At 43.6% G+C, this 14,231-nt stretch overlaps 1 non-coding gene across 1 annotated transcript; it reads left to right on the forward strand.

The window, feature by feature from the left end:
* The first annotated feature begins 12,883 nt into the window (after positions 1-12,883).
* trnae-uuc (transfer RNA glutamic acid (anticodon UUC)) lies at positions 12,884-12,955 on the forward strand. The gene has a single exon. It is a non-coding gene; the product is annotated as a tRNA-Glu (tRNA).
* The last annotated feature ends 1,276 nt before the right edge of the window (positions 12,956-14,231 follow it).

A 14,231-nucleotide genomic window follows, 5' to 3' on the forward strand; every position in this document is an offset into this window, starting at 1 on the left:
AAACCAGCACTGCGCATGCTCCTGAAACTGACCGCATTGCGCACGCTCCAAGCACATACAACAATGCGCATGTGCGAGGAACTGTTGTTGTGCGAATAGGGCACATTCTGTCCCGCAACGAATGCTGGGTGACCGCTCCGCCATTGAAGGGCGAAAATGTAGGATCGAAACCTATGTCCTGTAATCAGATACGATGGGTGCCATTGGGGAAAGGCATAAAATTATTGAATCAATTGATACAGCGACCAAATTGCTCTGGGCTCCACCATAATTCTCTCCTGGGTGTAATGAACAGCTGAACAAGCCCCTAGAGTTAGATCTGAACTCAGCGGAATCTCAGCAGATGGGATGAGTTGGTGGCTTTCAAACTGTCTGTTGCCAGTAGCAATCCTCTGATTGAGGATCAAATCCTTTGATCCTTTAAAGATGAAGTGTTTACATGTGAGCAAACTGAATAAAGCCCTTTGCACACGCGAAGTATCTGAATGGCCTCCCACCGGTGTAATGGAGCTATTAATGTACTTAATATTTTGGAAAATACTTTTCTTTTAAAATAGAGGTTTAGTCTGTGGGTGTGTCTTATTTGGATTAAAGCCAGCTAGCCTGGGTGCTTTGATTTGTGCTAGTTTTGAAATGTAAGAGGAATAATGTGCATTTGCATTTTTTAATAGAGCATTCAAGAAGTAGAGTGAAAACGGACACCTGCCTAGCAGCTATCAAGCAATATATTTATATTTTTTAATAAAATTGGTATTATGAAAGGACTTTCATTGTTTAAATGTGGTGTTCAAAGAGGCTGGTGGGAAAATGAGAATTTGCATTCAATCAGTGATAGTAGGTATAACCAGACAATCATTTTGGGTGTGCAGAACAGAGGTAACGTGAGATCAAAAGGCAGCTGCAAGCCTCCAATTGACTCCACAAGGAACAAATGAAAGGAACCTCATTTTGAATTCGTATGGTGAAAATGCTTTGCCTGGTGTCTGGTTAAGTCTATGGGTTGCTGTTGCCTTAATGGAGATTAGTTTGGGAATTTGTTAAAAGTTCTGAGAGTAATAATTTGTAGACATGTGTATATATATTTTCATCTGTGTAAATTAATAAAATGTTTCATTTTGTTTAATTTAACACTTCGAGAGCGGATTCCTGAATTTAGGGTCGCATCTCAAACATAGCACTTAAAATGATAGGTTGTGACAGTTGTTTAAGGTTTCCCTCTGGGAATTTTAAATAACTCCGCTTTACCAACTGCATCAGTCATAACACCAGCGAGACTGTGTTGCTGTGTCAGTAATTGGGATGATAGGGCGAATCCCTTTCCATTTCCACCTGGTGAACAATCTGTTTACAATGTGAGCTTACCTGCACGTTTTCAGCTCAGACATGGATCTCGAAATCTGCTGGTAATGGGTTCCACATCCTTATCACTACATAAGAACTCGGAGCAGGAGTAGGCCATTAGGCCCCTCAAGCCTGCTCCGTCATTTAATAAGGTCATGGCTGACCTGACAGTAACCTGAAATCTGTACCCCGTCTACCCCCGATAACCTATCACCCCCTTGCTTACCAAGAATATATCCATCTCTGCCTTTAAAATATTCAAAGACTCTGCTTCCATAGTCTTTTCAGGACGAGAGTTCCAAAGACTTGACTCTCTGAGAGGAAAAAAACTTTGCCTCTCTGTTTTAACTGGGTGACTGCTTATTTTTAAACAGTGACCCCTAGTTCTAGATTCTCCCACAAGAGGTAACATCCTCTCAACATCCGCACTGCCAGGTACCCTCAGAATCTTATATGTTTCACTAATCAGGTAAAGAAAAGCAACATATTGCAGATGTTGGTCATCTGAAATAAAAACAGAAAATACTGGAATTCTCAGCAGACCTGGTAGCCTCTATGGAGAGATAAACATAGTTATTATTTCAGGTCTGTAACCTTTCATCGGAACTGCATTACATCTGAACTATAAATTATGCCTTTCGAATCAAAGATGCTGCCAGATGTAATCAGGGAACTCAAGGAGAAAATGAAAATCCGCTTTGGGGAATGGAATCAGTGAATGAAGGGTGAACAGTCCGACTGACCAGAGACAGTCAAGGTACCTTTCCCTTCTTTAAGGCGATGGAACATTGACTCTGATGGTATCAGTGAAATTGACTGATCTGAGACATTTAAATGATTCTCGTTACTGCACATCAGGAATTCAAACCTAATATCGGCTTTGACAATCAGAATACTTGGTAACAGACAAGACACCGAGAGGCTTGAAGGGAGACGGCACCGGTTGTAGGAGAGCTGGTTCCCGGTGACATGGATGTGCCTGCAGTGGGCGGGATCAAACCGTTTCCATGTATTCACAATGAATAACCCAACTTTTATTTTGGAAGTGCAAAACTGATAGAGAGCGATAGTCATCTGGGTAGTGGCAATTTGAAGATTTGACTCACTGACAGCCTGGTTAGGATACCTTGTAGACTGAACTTGTATAAGTCTCTGAGGCTCAATTGGTCAGTGTGTTTTCTTGTTAACTGAAAGGTTGGTGATTCAAGACCATCCCGGAGTAAAGCTTTTACTGTTTTCCCCCATCAACATTCATTGTCATGCAGTTCCGGGTTGTCATTGGGTACTTGGGCTACAAGATAATATCCCCAAAACGGTGACAGATCTACTGTTGTTCAGTGAGCTCCCACACAAACAGCTTTTTAAAAAATATTACTTTTTCTGTCAAATATAGTAAGGAAAGTTTTGTACGAACTATGTACCTTCATCTAACCCAGTAGAAATGTAAGAAATTATTGGATTCAGACAAACCCCATCAATGATTCGCTCATCCTGAGCTGGTGAGTGAGACAGGGAAAAGCAGCAATATTCCGGCCCCGCACTCTCCAATCATCCGCTTCCAGCAGAAAGTGGCGACTGCAGCTTCAATCAGCGGGTTACTGCCAATCGCTGGAACGCAAGATACTCCAACCCGAAACCTCCGAATACACCGAGCGCAGGCTCAGGAAAACGCAGGTAAATTATATCCCTGTCACTAAACCTCCAAGCAGCATTTACAAAATACCCGAGTGAGTGAGTCACAAATAAAAATCGCACCACCTTTCCAAGTCTTTTCACTATAAAATTCCTTCATTTTATTGAAAATCTGACTGTTGAGAATATGAAAAAGAGCACCATGGGATTTGTGTTACTGAGTCACTTGTTTTCCATTGTTTGTCCGTCAGGTTTGCCATTCAATTTGTGTGGATGTTGAAAAGAATCTGATTTCAAAATGAGTTCATAAAGCAGATAAATATTAAATCCAGGAACAAATCCTGAGGAAAATGGATCATCATGTTTGGAAGGAGGTACAGCTAAGAAGTGAAAGATGTGAATGATGTTATTGATGATTGAGAGGAATGCATTGCAACCTTGGGGCTTTTGTAGGGTGATTACCTTATACACTTTGACATTCGGAACAAGCTGAGGTATCAGGTTGAAAGCAACAAGTGTCTCCATGTATGTTGGGATATGGAATAGACATCGGTCACTTTCCCAGTTAGCTCAGTCGGCAGAACACTCTTAATATCAAAGTTGTGGTTTCGAGCCCTATGCTGTTCGCTGTGGTACTTTTAAAATCTTGCTGCTTTCAAAAAGGAGGAAAAAAACAACTAATCGCTGCAAGGCAGACATTCACCATTGAAAGCAACTGGCAGACATCAAATTCAAAGCACTTTCTTGTCGCATCTCTTTCTGCGTCTGTCCCTGTCTCGTGTCCAGCTCCCAGGTCAATTAGCTGCTTGATGCAGACAGAGTCAGGTCGTAAGACACAAGGCGATAATTTGCAGACAATAGGGTAAAGAGACCTCAGGATCTTCCTGATTCTCCCAGATTCTGATTACAGGAATGTGCACAGTGCCTATTATCCATAGTCACACTCTCCTTCTAGTCCGTTTGTACGTTGTATGAGCACGTTCTAGTACGTTGTTCAGCTTTGAAAATGTTTATATTTTCACACTGGGTTTCAATGTGAAGGAAGTAGAGCTGCAATAAGCTTACATTGTTCAGCAGATGCACTGCAAGAAGTTACATAACAGGCTGATGATAACAGTGCACTTTGGACGTGGTGAGCTCCAGTGAAGGATTGGCACCATTAATGTGTCTCTCAATTAGTCTCGTGACAAATCTCGTGCTGGAAATGACAAGAAAATTCGCTGAATTTTCTCCGTGTTTTGGTTTGTTAAGAGCCAAATACAAGGTAAGAAAGTACATCTCGCTCGAGTGGGTTAATGAATGGCAGAATGACCCGTGTTGTTGGAAAATATAAAATTATAAAACGTTAGAGCAAAGAAAGAGGTCATTCGTGCTGCTTTCAAAGAGCAGGGTGATTGATCAGGAGTGGTAGTTGTGACGGTACAATCAGTCGAGAGCAACATTTGTCCTTCTCCCACACATATTTTGCCTCGCACCAACATCTCTGGTCAGTGCTTTACAACCAGCCCTACTCTTCAGCCATTCCCTCACTCCGCTTCTGTGTTCTCCACTTGTTCCAAGTGTGATTTTTCCAGCTCCGAGGCGATACTCTCACTCTTCTGCTTCTGGCAAAGCTGCTAAATATTTTCAATCAGTAAGTTATCAATACTTGTTTAAACAATTTCTCAAAATCCACAAACCTTTATCCTTTGACCGGGAATCGAACCCAGGCCGCAGCAGTGAAAGTGCTAAATTCTAACCACTAGATCATCAGGGAAACGACCAAGTCGTTTCTCGAGCTGGCTTATCTATGCTGCTTTTGCCTCTTTTTGTTCCATCTCAAATCTTTTAAACCACAAAACTGCCTGTTTAGGTTCAACACAAACGACTTCTTCAGCCAATGAAAATAACGGTAGCTGTGAGCTGGAATATGAAATTGACAGTGAGGTGAAATAGCCCCACAAGCTGCTCATGAGTAACTTTCAATTTCCCAAAACCCTCCACCCTATTCGCTGTAGGTCCAGTGGAAGCGCCGATTCCTGGTCAGTTGTCATCAGGGAAACTACCAATAAACTGGACATTTGGCTTTTTTTTTCATTCCCGATCTCTTCACCAGAGAAAACTTTCTCCGACTAAATGTCTTGTTAAACTTGAACACAAGTGACTTCTTCACTAATGAGAAGCACCATTGCTGTTAGCTGGAACATGAAGTCGATACTTTCCTACTTTAAGACAGTTCTTAAAGTCTCCCCCTTTGACCGAGCTTTTAGTCATCTGACTGAATTTGTGGCTCGGTGTCACACTTTGTTATATAATGCTCCTGGGTAGCGCCTTGTGACGTTTGATTTGGTTAAAGGCGCTTTATAAATATAAGTTGTTGTTGTAGGATATACATAGAAAGGACCAATCTCTTATATCTTTCATGCTGATATTTTTCTTTGTTTTATCCATTCTCGGGATGTGGGCATCGCTGGCTAGGCCGGCATTTATTGCCCATCCCTAGTTGTCCTTGAGAAGGTAGTGGTGAACTGCCTTCTTAAACCGCTGCAGTCCGTGTAGTGTAGGTACACCCACAGTGCTGTTAGAAAAGGAGTTCCAGGATTTTGATCTAGCGACAGTGAAGGAATGGCAATATATTTGCAGGTCCGGATGGTGAGTGACTTGGAGGAGAACTTCCAGGCGGTGGCGTTCCCATCTACATGCTGCCCCTGTCCTTATAGATGGTTACGGTCGTGGGTTTGGAAAGTGCTGCCTAAGGAGCCTTGGTGAATTCCTGCAGTGCATCTACAACGCTGCTACGGTGCGTCGGTGGTGGAGGGAGTGAATGTTTGTGGATGCGGTGTCAATCAATTGGGCTGCTTTGTCCTGGATGGTGTCAAGCTCCTTAAGTGTTGTGGGTGCTGCACTCAACAAGGCAAGTAGAGAGTATTCCATCACACACCTGACTTGTGCCTTGTAGATAGCTTTGGGAGAGTCAGGAGATGAGTTACACATCGCATGATTCCTAGCCTCTGACCTGTTCTTGTAGCCACAGCATTTATATGGCTAGTCCAGTTCAGTTCCTGGTCAATGGTAACAACGAGGATATTGACACTGGGGGATTCAGTGATTGTAATGCCTTTAACATCAAGGGGCGATGAATGGATTCTCTCTTGATGGAGATGGTCATTGCCTGATACATGTGTGGTACGAATGTTATCTGCCTCTTGTCATCCCAAGCCTGTGTACTATCCAGGCCTTGCTGCATTTGGACATAGACTGCTTCAGTAACTGAGGAGTCGTGAATGGTGCTAAACATTGTGCAATCATCCGTGAACATCCCCAGTTCTGACCTTATGATGGGCGGAAAGTCATTGATGGAGTAGCTGAAGATGGTTGGGCTGAGGACACTATCCTGAGGAACTCCTGCAGTGATGTCCTGAAGCTGAGATGACTGACCTCGAACAAGCACAACCATCTTCCCTTGTGCTCGGCATGACTCCAACCAGTGGAGAGTATTCCCCCCTGATTCCCATTGACTCCAGTTTTGCTAGGGCTCCTAGATGCCAGACTCGGTCAAATGTTGCATTGATGTCAAGGGCAGTCACTCTCACCTCACCTCTGGAGTTCAGCTCTTTTGTCCATGTTTGAACTAAGGCTGTAATGAGATCAGGAGCTGAGTGGCCCTGGCGGAACACAAACCGGGCATCAGTGAGCAGGTTATTGCTAAGTAAGTGCTGCTTGATAGCATTGTAAGTGACACCTTCCATTACTTTACTGATGGCAGAGAGTAGACTGATGGGGCGGTAATTGGCTGATTTAGATTTGTCCTGCCTTTTGGGTACAGGAAATACCTGGGCAATTTTCCACACAGCCAGATAGATGCCAGTGTCATAGCTGTACTGGAACAGCTTGGCTAAGGGCGCGGTAAGTTCTGGACTACAAGTTTTCTGCACTATTGCCAGAATATTGTCAGGGTCCATAGCCTTTGAAGTACCCAGTGCCTTCAGTCGCTTCTTTATATCATGTGGGGTGAATCGAATTGGCTGAAGACTGGCATCTGTGATGCTGGGGACCTCTGGGGGGATGCCAAGATGGATCATCCACTCGGCACTTCTGGCTGAAGATTGTAGAAAATCTTTTCCACTGATGTACTGGGCTCCCCCATCATTGAGTTTGGGGATATTTGTGGAACCTCCATCTCCAGTGAGTCGTTTAATTGTCCACCATCATTCTCGACTGAATGTCACAGGACGGCAGAGCTTAGATCCAATTCATTGGTTGTGGGATCACTTAGCCCCGTCCATCATTTGCTGCTTATGCTGTTTGGCATGTAAGTAGCCCTTTGTTGTATCTTCACCAGGTTGACACCTCATGTTTAGGTATGCCTGGTGCTGCTCCTGACATGCCCTCCAGCACTCTTCACTGAACCAGGGTTGATCCCCTGGCTTGCTGGGGATGGTACAGTGGGGGATATGCAGGGCCATGAGGTTACAGATTATGTTCAAGTACAATGCTGCTGTTACTGATGGCCCACAGCGTCTCATGGATGCCCAGTCTAGATCTATTCGAAAGCTATCCCATTTAGCATGGTGCTAGTGCCACACAACACGATGGAGGACATTGTTAATGTGAAGACGGGTTGATGTCACCCCTGTCAATACTGTTATGGACAGATGCATCTGAGGCAGGCAGGTTGATGAGGATGAGGTCAAGTATGTTTTTCCCTCACCACTTGCTGTAGACCCAGTCTAGCAGCTATGTTATTTAGGACTAAGCCAGCTAGGTCAGTAGTGGCACTACCGAGCCATGCTTGGCGATGGACATTGAAGTCTCCCACCCAGAATACATTGTGCGCCCTTGCCACCTCCAAGTGCTGTTCAACATGGAGGAGCACTGATTCGTCAGCCGAGGGAAGATGATACGTGGTAATCAACACAAGGCTTTCCTTGCCCACATTTGACCTGTTTCCAGGAGGCTTCATGGGGTCCGGAATCAATATTGAGGACTCCCAGGGCAACTCCGTCCCGACTGTGCCGCCACCTCTGCTGGGCCTGTCCTCGGTGGGACAGGATATACCCAGAGATGGTGGTGTCTGAGGCATTATCTGTACGGTACGATTCCATATGTCAGGCTGTTTGCTTGACTAGTCTGTTAGGCAGATGTTGGTAAGGAGTACTTTGTAGGGTCGACAGGGCTGAGATTGCCATTGTCACTTCCAGTGCCTTGGTCAAATATTGGGTAGTCCGTTCATTCCTTTTATGTGTCTTTGTCACAATTGAGTGGTCATTTCAGGGGGTATTTTAAGAGTGAACCACAGTGCTGTGGGCCTGGAGTCACGTGTGGCCAGGCGAGGTAAGATTTCCTTCCCTAAAGGGCATTAGTGAACCAGACGGGTTTTTACAGCAATCCACACTCGTTTCACCAATTACAGTGGAAATATCACAGTCGAGGACAAACACAGAGGCAGAGTGTGGGAATGAAAGAGGAAGAGAAGGGATTCGAACCCGGAGTGTTACCCTGGCTCCCTTGACTATTAGTCCAGCGACAATACCATTCCATTAGCTTTCCTAATTACTTGCTATGTTTGCATGCTAACCATTACATCTCAGAGCACGGCAATCTTTCACCATTTAGATAATATACTTTTTCATTATTCCTGTCAAAATGGACAATTTCACATTTGCACACATTATATTCCATTTACCAGATCTTTATCCATTCACTTAATCTATCTATGTCCCTTTTCAGGTCCTTATGTCAACTCCACAAATTACTTTTCCAACTATCTTTCTGTCGTCAGCATATTTAGCAACCATTCCTTGGGCAATCATCCAACTCATTTATACACATTGTAAAAAGCTGAGGCCCCAGCACTGATCCCTGTGACATACCACTGATCCTGCCAACAAGAAAGTGAGCAATTTTTCTTAATCTCTGTTCCTGTTAGCTAGCCAATCTTCTATCCATTCCAATCTGTTACCCCCTCCACTATGAACTTTTACTTTCCACAAAAAACACTTGATGTGTCACTTTATAAAATGCCTTCTGGAAGCCGAAGCGCAGCACATCCACCAGTTCTCCATTATCCATAATATATGCTAGTTCAAAGAACTCTAATAAATTGGTCAAAGACGATTTTCCTTTAACAGAACCCTGTTGACTCTGCCTGATTACCTTGAACTTTTTAATGTGTTCTGCCATAACGTCACTAAAAATAGCATCGAACCTTTTGTTTCCTGTCTCACTCAGTTTTTGAGCCAACGTATTACATTTGTTGTTTTCCAATCTCATGGAATCTTGCCCAAATATAGGGAATTTGGAAAATTAAAACGAATACATCAAATATCAGATAAATCTGGGATGTTACTTGTCTCATCTGAACTGCGCAGGCACCTGGCTGGAATGTTAAACGGTGACGTCATGCAGCAGCACTTTGGGTCTTTGTTTTGAAGAAATGGAATTCGGCTGTTCTCATTACGAATGCTGGAGACAGACTGATCAACAATGTCATCATCAAATGGCAAAGCGCAGTAAGAGAGCCTTCCACTCATCCTTTCTATGCCTAAGCTTTTTACAAAGAGCCTCCTCATTCATCCGATTTTCCTTCCTTCTCTGCATAACCCCGATTTCCCCCTCTCAACTCATTCTCCAATTTCACTTGGAAAATACTGATTTAATAAAAATGATATTGAAAGATGAGAAGGAGCTTCTACGGTGCCCAGTCTGCTAAATTCTGCAGCGTTACCAAAGTTTCCTTGACTCAATGACACCAAGATTTGCACTTATGATTATTACATAGCTTTTGAACAAAAAAAGTACTTAAACTGTTGATTTGGATTTAACGAAATTTATTCTGATCAAGCATCTCCTCATTTTCTCAGTCGATATATACAATTTTATTGCTCTTGCTGTAGAACCTGTTGGGAAAGGTTTGCTACAGCTATACAAAGCCCTGGTTACTCCACAACTGGAGGACTGTGTATAGTTCTGGGAAGGCACCTTATAAAGGATCAATATTTGCATTGAAAGTTTCAGAGGAGCCGCATTGATTAAGTTGGTGGGTTTTGGAAATAGGAAGTTGTACATCTGCAACTATTACATTGAGGAAACCAAACGCAGACTGGGTGACCACTTTGCAGAACACCTTCAATCTGTCCACAAGCATGACCCAGGCCTTCCTGTCGGTTACCATTTCATCACCCCATCCTGCTCTCATGCCCACATGTCTGTCCTTGGCCTGCTGCAATGTTCCAATGAAGCCCAACGCAAAGTGGAGGAACAGCACCTCATCTTCTGCATAGGCACTTTGCAGCCTTCTGAACTGAACATTGAGTTGAACAACTTCAGACCATGAACTCTCTCCTCCATTTACACACTTTTTTAAAATCCCTTTATAAAAATGTATTTTATTTACTTTTTTTTACTCATTTATTCATTATTTCATCTCCCTTTTTATCCCTTTTCAATCCTTTTTTCCCAACCACCTCCCTCTCCTCCCACCCCACCCCAACTCCAAAAGCGCCATCTGTTACTCGTTCCATGTTGTTTTTTCACGGAGTGCTGACCCTTGTTCTGCTATTCACACACTCTGCTTTCGTACTTTTATGCAACTATCAGCACCTTCTTCAGCCCTCACCACTGCCATTAACACTCCCTTTTTATTGTGTCCTTGATACGTTTGTCAGTCTGTCCTTAGCTCCCACCTCTCGCTGACATTCTACCCAGCTTCACCTGCTCTACCCTCCCCATCCCCTCCCCACCCTGCCCCACTTGAACAGTTTAAACCCCATCACTTTTTACTTCTCTTCAGCTCTGAAGAGGGGTCACATGGAATCGAAACGTTAACACTGTTTCCCTCTCCACAGATGCTGTCGGACCAGCTGAGTTTTCCCAGCATTTTCTGTTTTTATAATATATAAGAGGTGCTTGGCTAACAAGACGGCAGACGGAGAAAAATGTTGCAAAGACTGAAGTAACTCACTTGGTCGTAAAAGTAATTTTTAAAAAGCAACAAAGCAGGACATGTTTCAAAAGGTGAGAAAGTTGTGTGTTGATGTGCAAAGAGACTTGGCTATGCTTGTACAAGGAAGACAGGAAGTTGTATTAGTTCCTGCAGCAGCGTGTTCGACCAACTGAAAGTTTGGTGGTTCAAAACCACTCGGGGACCAAACTTCCGATTCTCCACCCACCCACCCGCCAACAACACTCATTGTCATACGGATCTGTGTTGTCAATGGCGGCAGGAAAATTTTCCACAAATGTTGCCAGTTCTAATGTGAGTTTCCAACCAGAGAATCTTCCGCGTGTAAAGGAAATGTGATAACTACTAGGCTACGACAGCAACATGCAGATCTTTGCAGAATATCAAACTATGTTGTCTTATTGCACTGCAGGACCTTGTTTTGTGGAAGTACAATTCGGCGGAAAACCTTAGCCATGCAGCAGAGAAATTGATCTAACATTAGAATCATCAGGTGACAGAGCACATCAGCAGCTCATTCAACACCTCACACATGTATGAACAACCTTACAGCAAATCCGCCCCCATCTTTCCCTCTAATTTCCGAGCCATGCATTTTTCAGAAGATCATTCAAAACCTGGAGAAGTATAAATGTCACTTTGTTTTGAGATGATGCATCCGGTTACTATTTAACAACAAACAGGAATGATGCAACCTTTCCCTACATTTAATACTGTTAATGCTTCAAGCGGGGAAACTTTCCGTGTGTGAGAGACCGTGATCCCTATTACCCTACACAAACCCTGCAATGTAGCGGGGAAACTTTCCGTGTGTGAGAGACCGTGATCCCTATTACCCTACACAGACCCTGCAATGTAAAGAGCCCAATTTCACACACACAAGACAGAGAGTCGGGATTTTTCAGGTTGGAAAGACGTAACTAGTGGAGTGCCACAAGGATCAATCCTAGGGCCTCAATTATTTACTATCTATATTAATAACTTGGAGGAGGGGCAGAGTGTAATGTATCCAAATTTTCTGACGATACAAAAATAGGTAGGAGTGCATTTTGTGATGAGGACATAAGGAATCTGCAAGGGGGTATAGATTGGTTGAGTGAGTGGGCAAAAAACTTGGCAGATGGAGTTTAATGTAGGAAAGTGTTTGGACGGAAGAATCAAAAGGCAGTCTATTATTTAAATGGAGAGAGACTCCAAAAAAGTGCAGCACAGAGGGATCTGGGTGTTCTTGTGCATTAAACACAATAGGTTAGCATGCAGGTGCAGCAAGTCATTAAGAAGGTAAATGGAATTTTGACCTGTTTTGCTCGTGGTTGGAGTTTAAAAATCTGGAAGTCTTGTTACAACTGTGCAGGGTGTTGGTGAGGCCGCATCTGGAGTACTGTGTACAATTTTGGCCCCCGTATTTAAGAAAGGATATACTGGCATTGGAGGCAGTTCAAAATAGATTCAGCAGGTTACTTTTTGGGATGAAGAACAGCGAAACAGGTTAAACCTTTATTCATTAGAGTTTAGAAGAATGAGGGGTGATCTTATTCAAACCTACAAGATTCTGAGCAGTCTTGACAGGTTCATGTAGTTCATGTAGGGAACATAGTTACAGAATAAGGGAGCACTAATTTAAAACTGAGATGCAAAGGAATTTCTTCTCTCAGAAGGTAGTAAATGTCTGGAATTCTCTACTCCAGAGAGTTGTAGAGGCTAGATATTTGAAAGTATTAAAAGGGGAGGTAGATAGATTTTTGAAATATCGGGGAATTGGGGGCTATGAGGAGCTGACACGAAAGAAGAGTTGAGGCCTGGGCAGATCATCCATGATCTTATTGAAAGGCTTGAGGGGCCTTTCCTGCTCCTTCTTCTCATGTTCTTATGTTCATTTGAAACGTGTCTCTGGTGAAAGGGGTCGGAAATAAAAATAAAATGCACAGGTAACATAGATAAGCCAGGTTGTAAAAATTTAGCGCAGCTTCCCTGGTGGTCTAGTGGTCAGGATTCGGCGCTTTCACCGCCGTGGCCCGGGTTCGATTACCGGTCAGGGAATGATAATTTGTTGACCTCGTACAAACAATGAAAAAGAGTTTGGATAATTCCGTTAGAGAAATGCCGATCACCTTAGCCGGAATCAGTGGCGTGGGACCTTGAACTTTGCACCAGAGTTGGAAATGTCATCCGGTTACACCCGGTAAGGAACAAACACAGGGGTCAAGATAGTGAATGAGAGAAGGGCTGTGATCGGCTGCAAAGCGCTGACAATAGAGAGGATGCTGCACGGCAAAATTTAGCGGTAAGAGGGAAGATTTTACCGTTTACATCGGCACAAATATCTCCCAGATCTGGTCCCAAATCTCGTGTTAAATGAGGAGAAAACTCCTCGCTTAATCTTCCACTTCTTAGCTGCACCTCCTTCCAAACATTGCAAACTCCCCCTGCATTTTCCATCCTGATATTTTTCTCTGTAACATTTTGATATGAAACTGCACAGCTAATGTGAATAAAGTGTGTGGTGGAAAAAATGTGTTCACCGCCTCGGGAACTGAACCACATTGACACACACAGAGGGACACACACAGACATATACACCGAGAGTGACAGAAGACAAGGGTTTGTCTCTAAGGAGAGACAAAGACCCAGAAAGCAAACATGTCACCAACCTGGCTCGGTTTTTGTTCCCCTACGACAAGTTTCGTGAACGTTTTCATGAATGAACGGAAATAGGAAAACCCCCTTGGACGATTTAGTGCTTGGATGGATTTGATTGAATCTAACCGAGAATTAACTCTGTAGACACAGAGTTAAAACCAGGAATAATGAGCAGCGGGGAAACCCCAATGGATTTGAACTCCATCGCATTAACCACTCGGCCACGGCAACTGACCCTATGGACAGGTTAATGTTGTTGGTATATAAGATGACTACAGCAGAGAGGCGGACTTTCGGCCCATCTTCTCCGTGCTGGCTGTCTGGAAGAAAACTCAACTACTTCCACTGCCGTGCATTCTCACAAAAGCAATTAATATTTGTATTGCCTCTCCTCCTTCCAGTTAAAATTAAACCCAATACACGCCCGCATTCACTTTGAGCTGGCACTTTGTCATCAGAGGAGAGCATTCAAAGTTACCCACAGCTGAACCACCTGTAACTTTGGCAGCGGATCCACAAATATGGACCTGAATCCAGCGCCTGAGGCCGTTCGGCCAGGCTACCTCTCTCAACCTACTGTTTTCCGTCGCCTTGATGGTGTTTCCACTGAGCACTAAACATTAAAAACATCGAAAAAGGAACAGGAATTAGCCATCAGCCCCCTCGAGCCTCCGCT

Source organism: Cetorhinus maximus, unplaced genomic scaffold (assembly GCF_964194155.1).
Source record: "Cetorhinus maximus unplaced genomic scaffold, sCetMax3.hap1.1 HAP1_SCAFFOLD_305, whole genome shotgun sequence".
Classification (NCBI taxonomy): domain Eukaryota; kingdom Metazoa; phylum Chordata; class Chondrichthyes; order Lamniformes; family Cetorhinidae; genus Cetorhinus; species Cetorhinus maximus.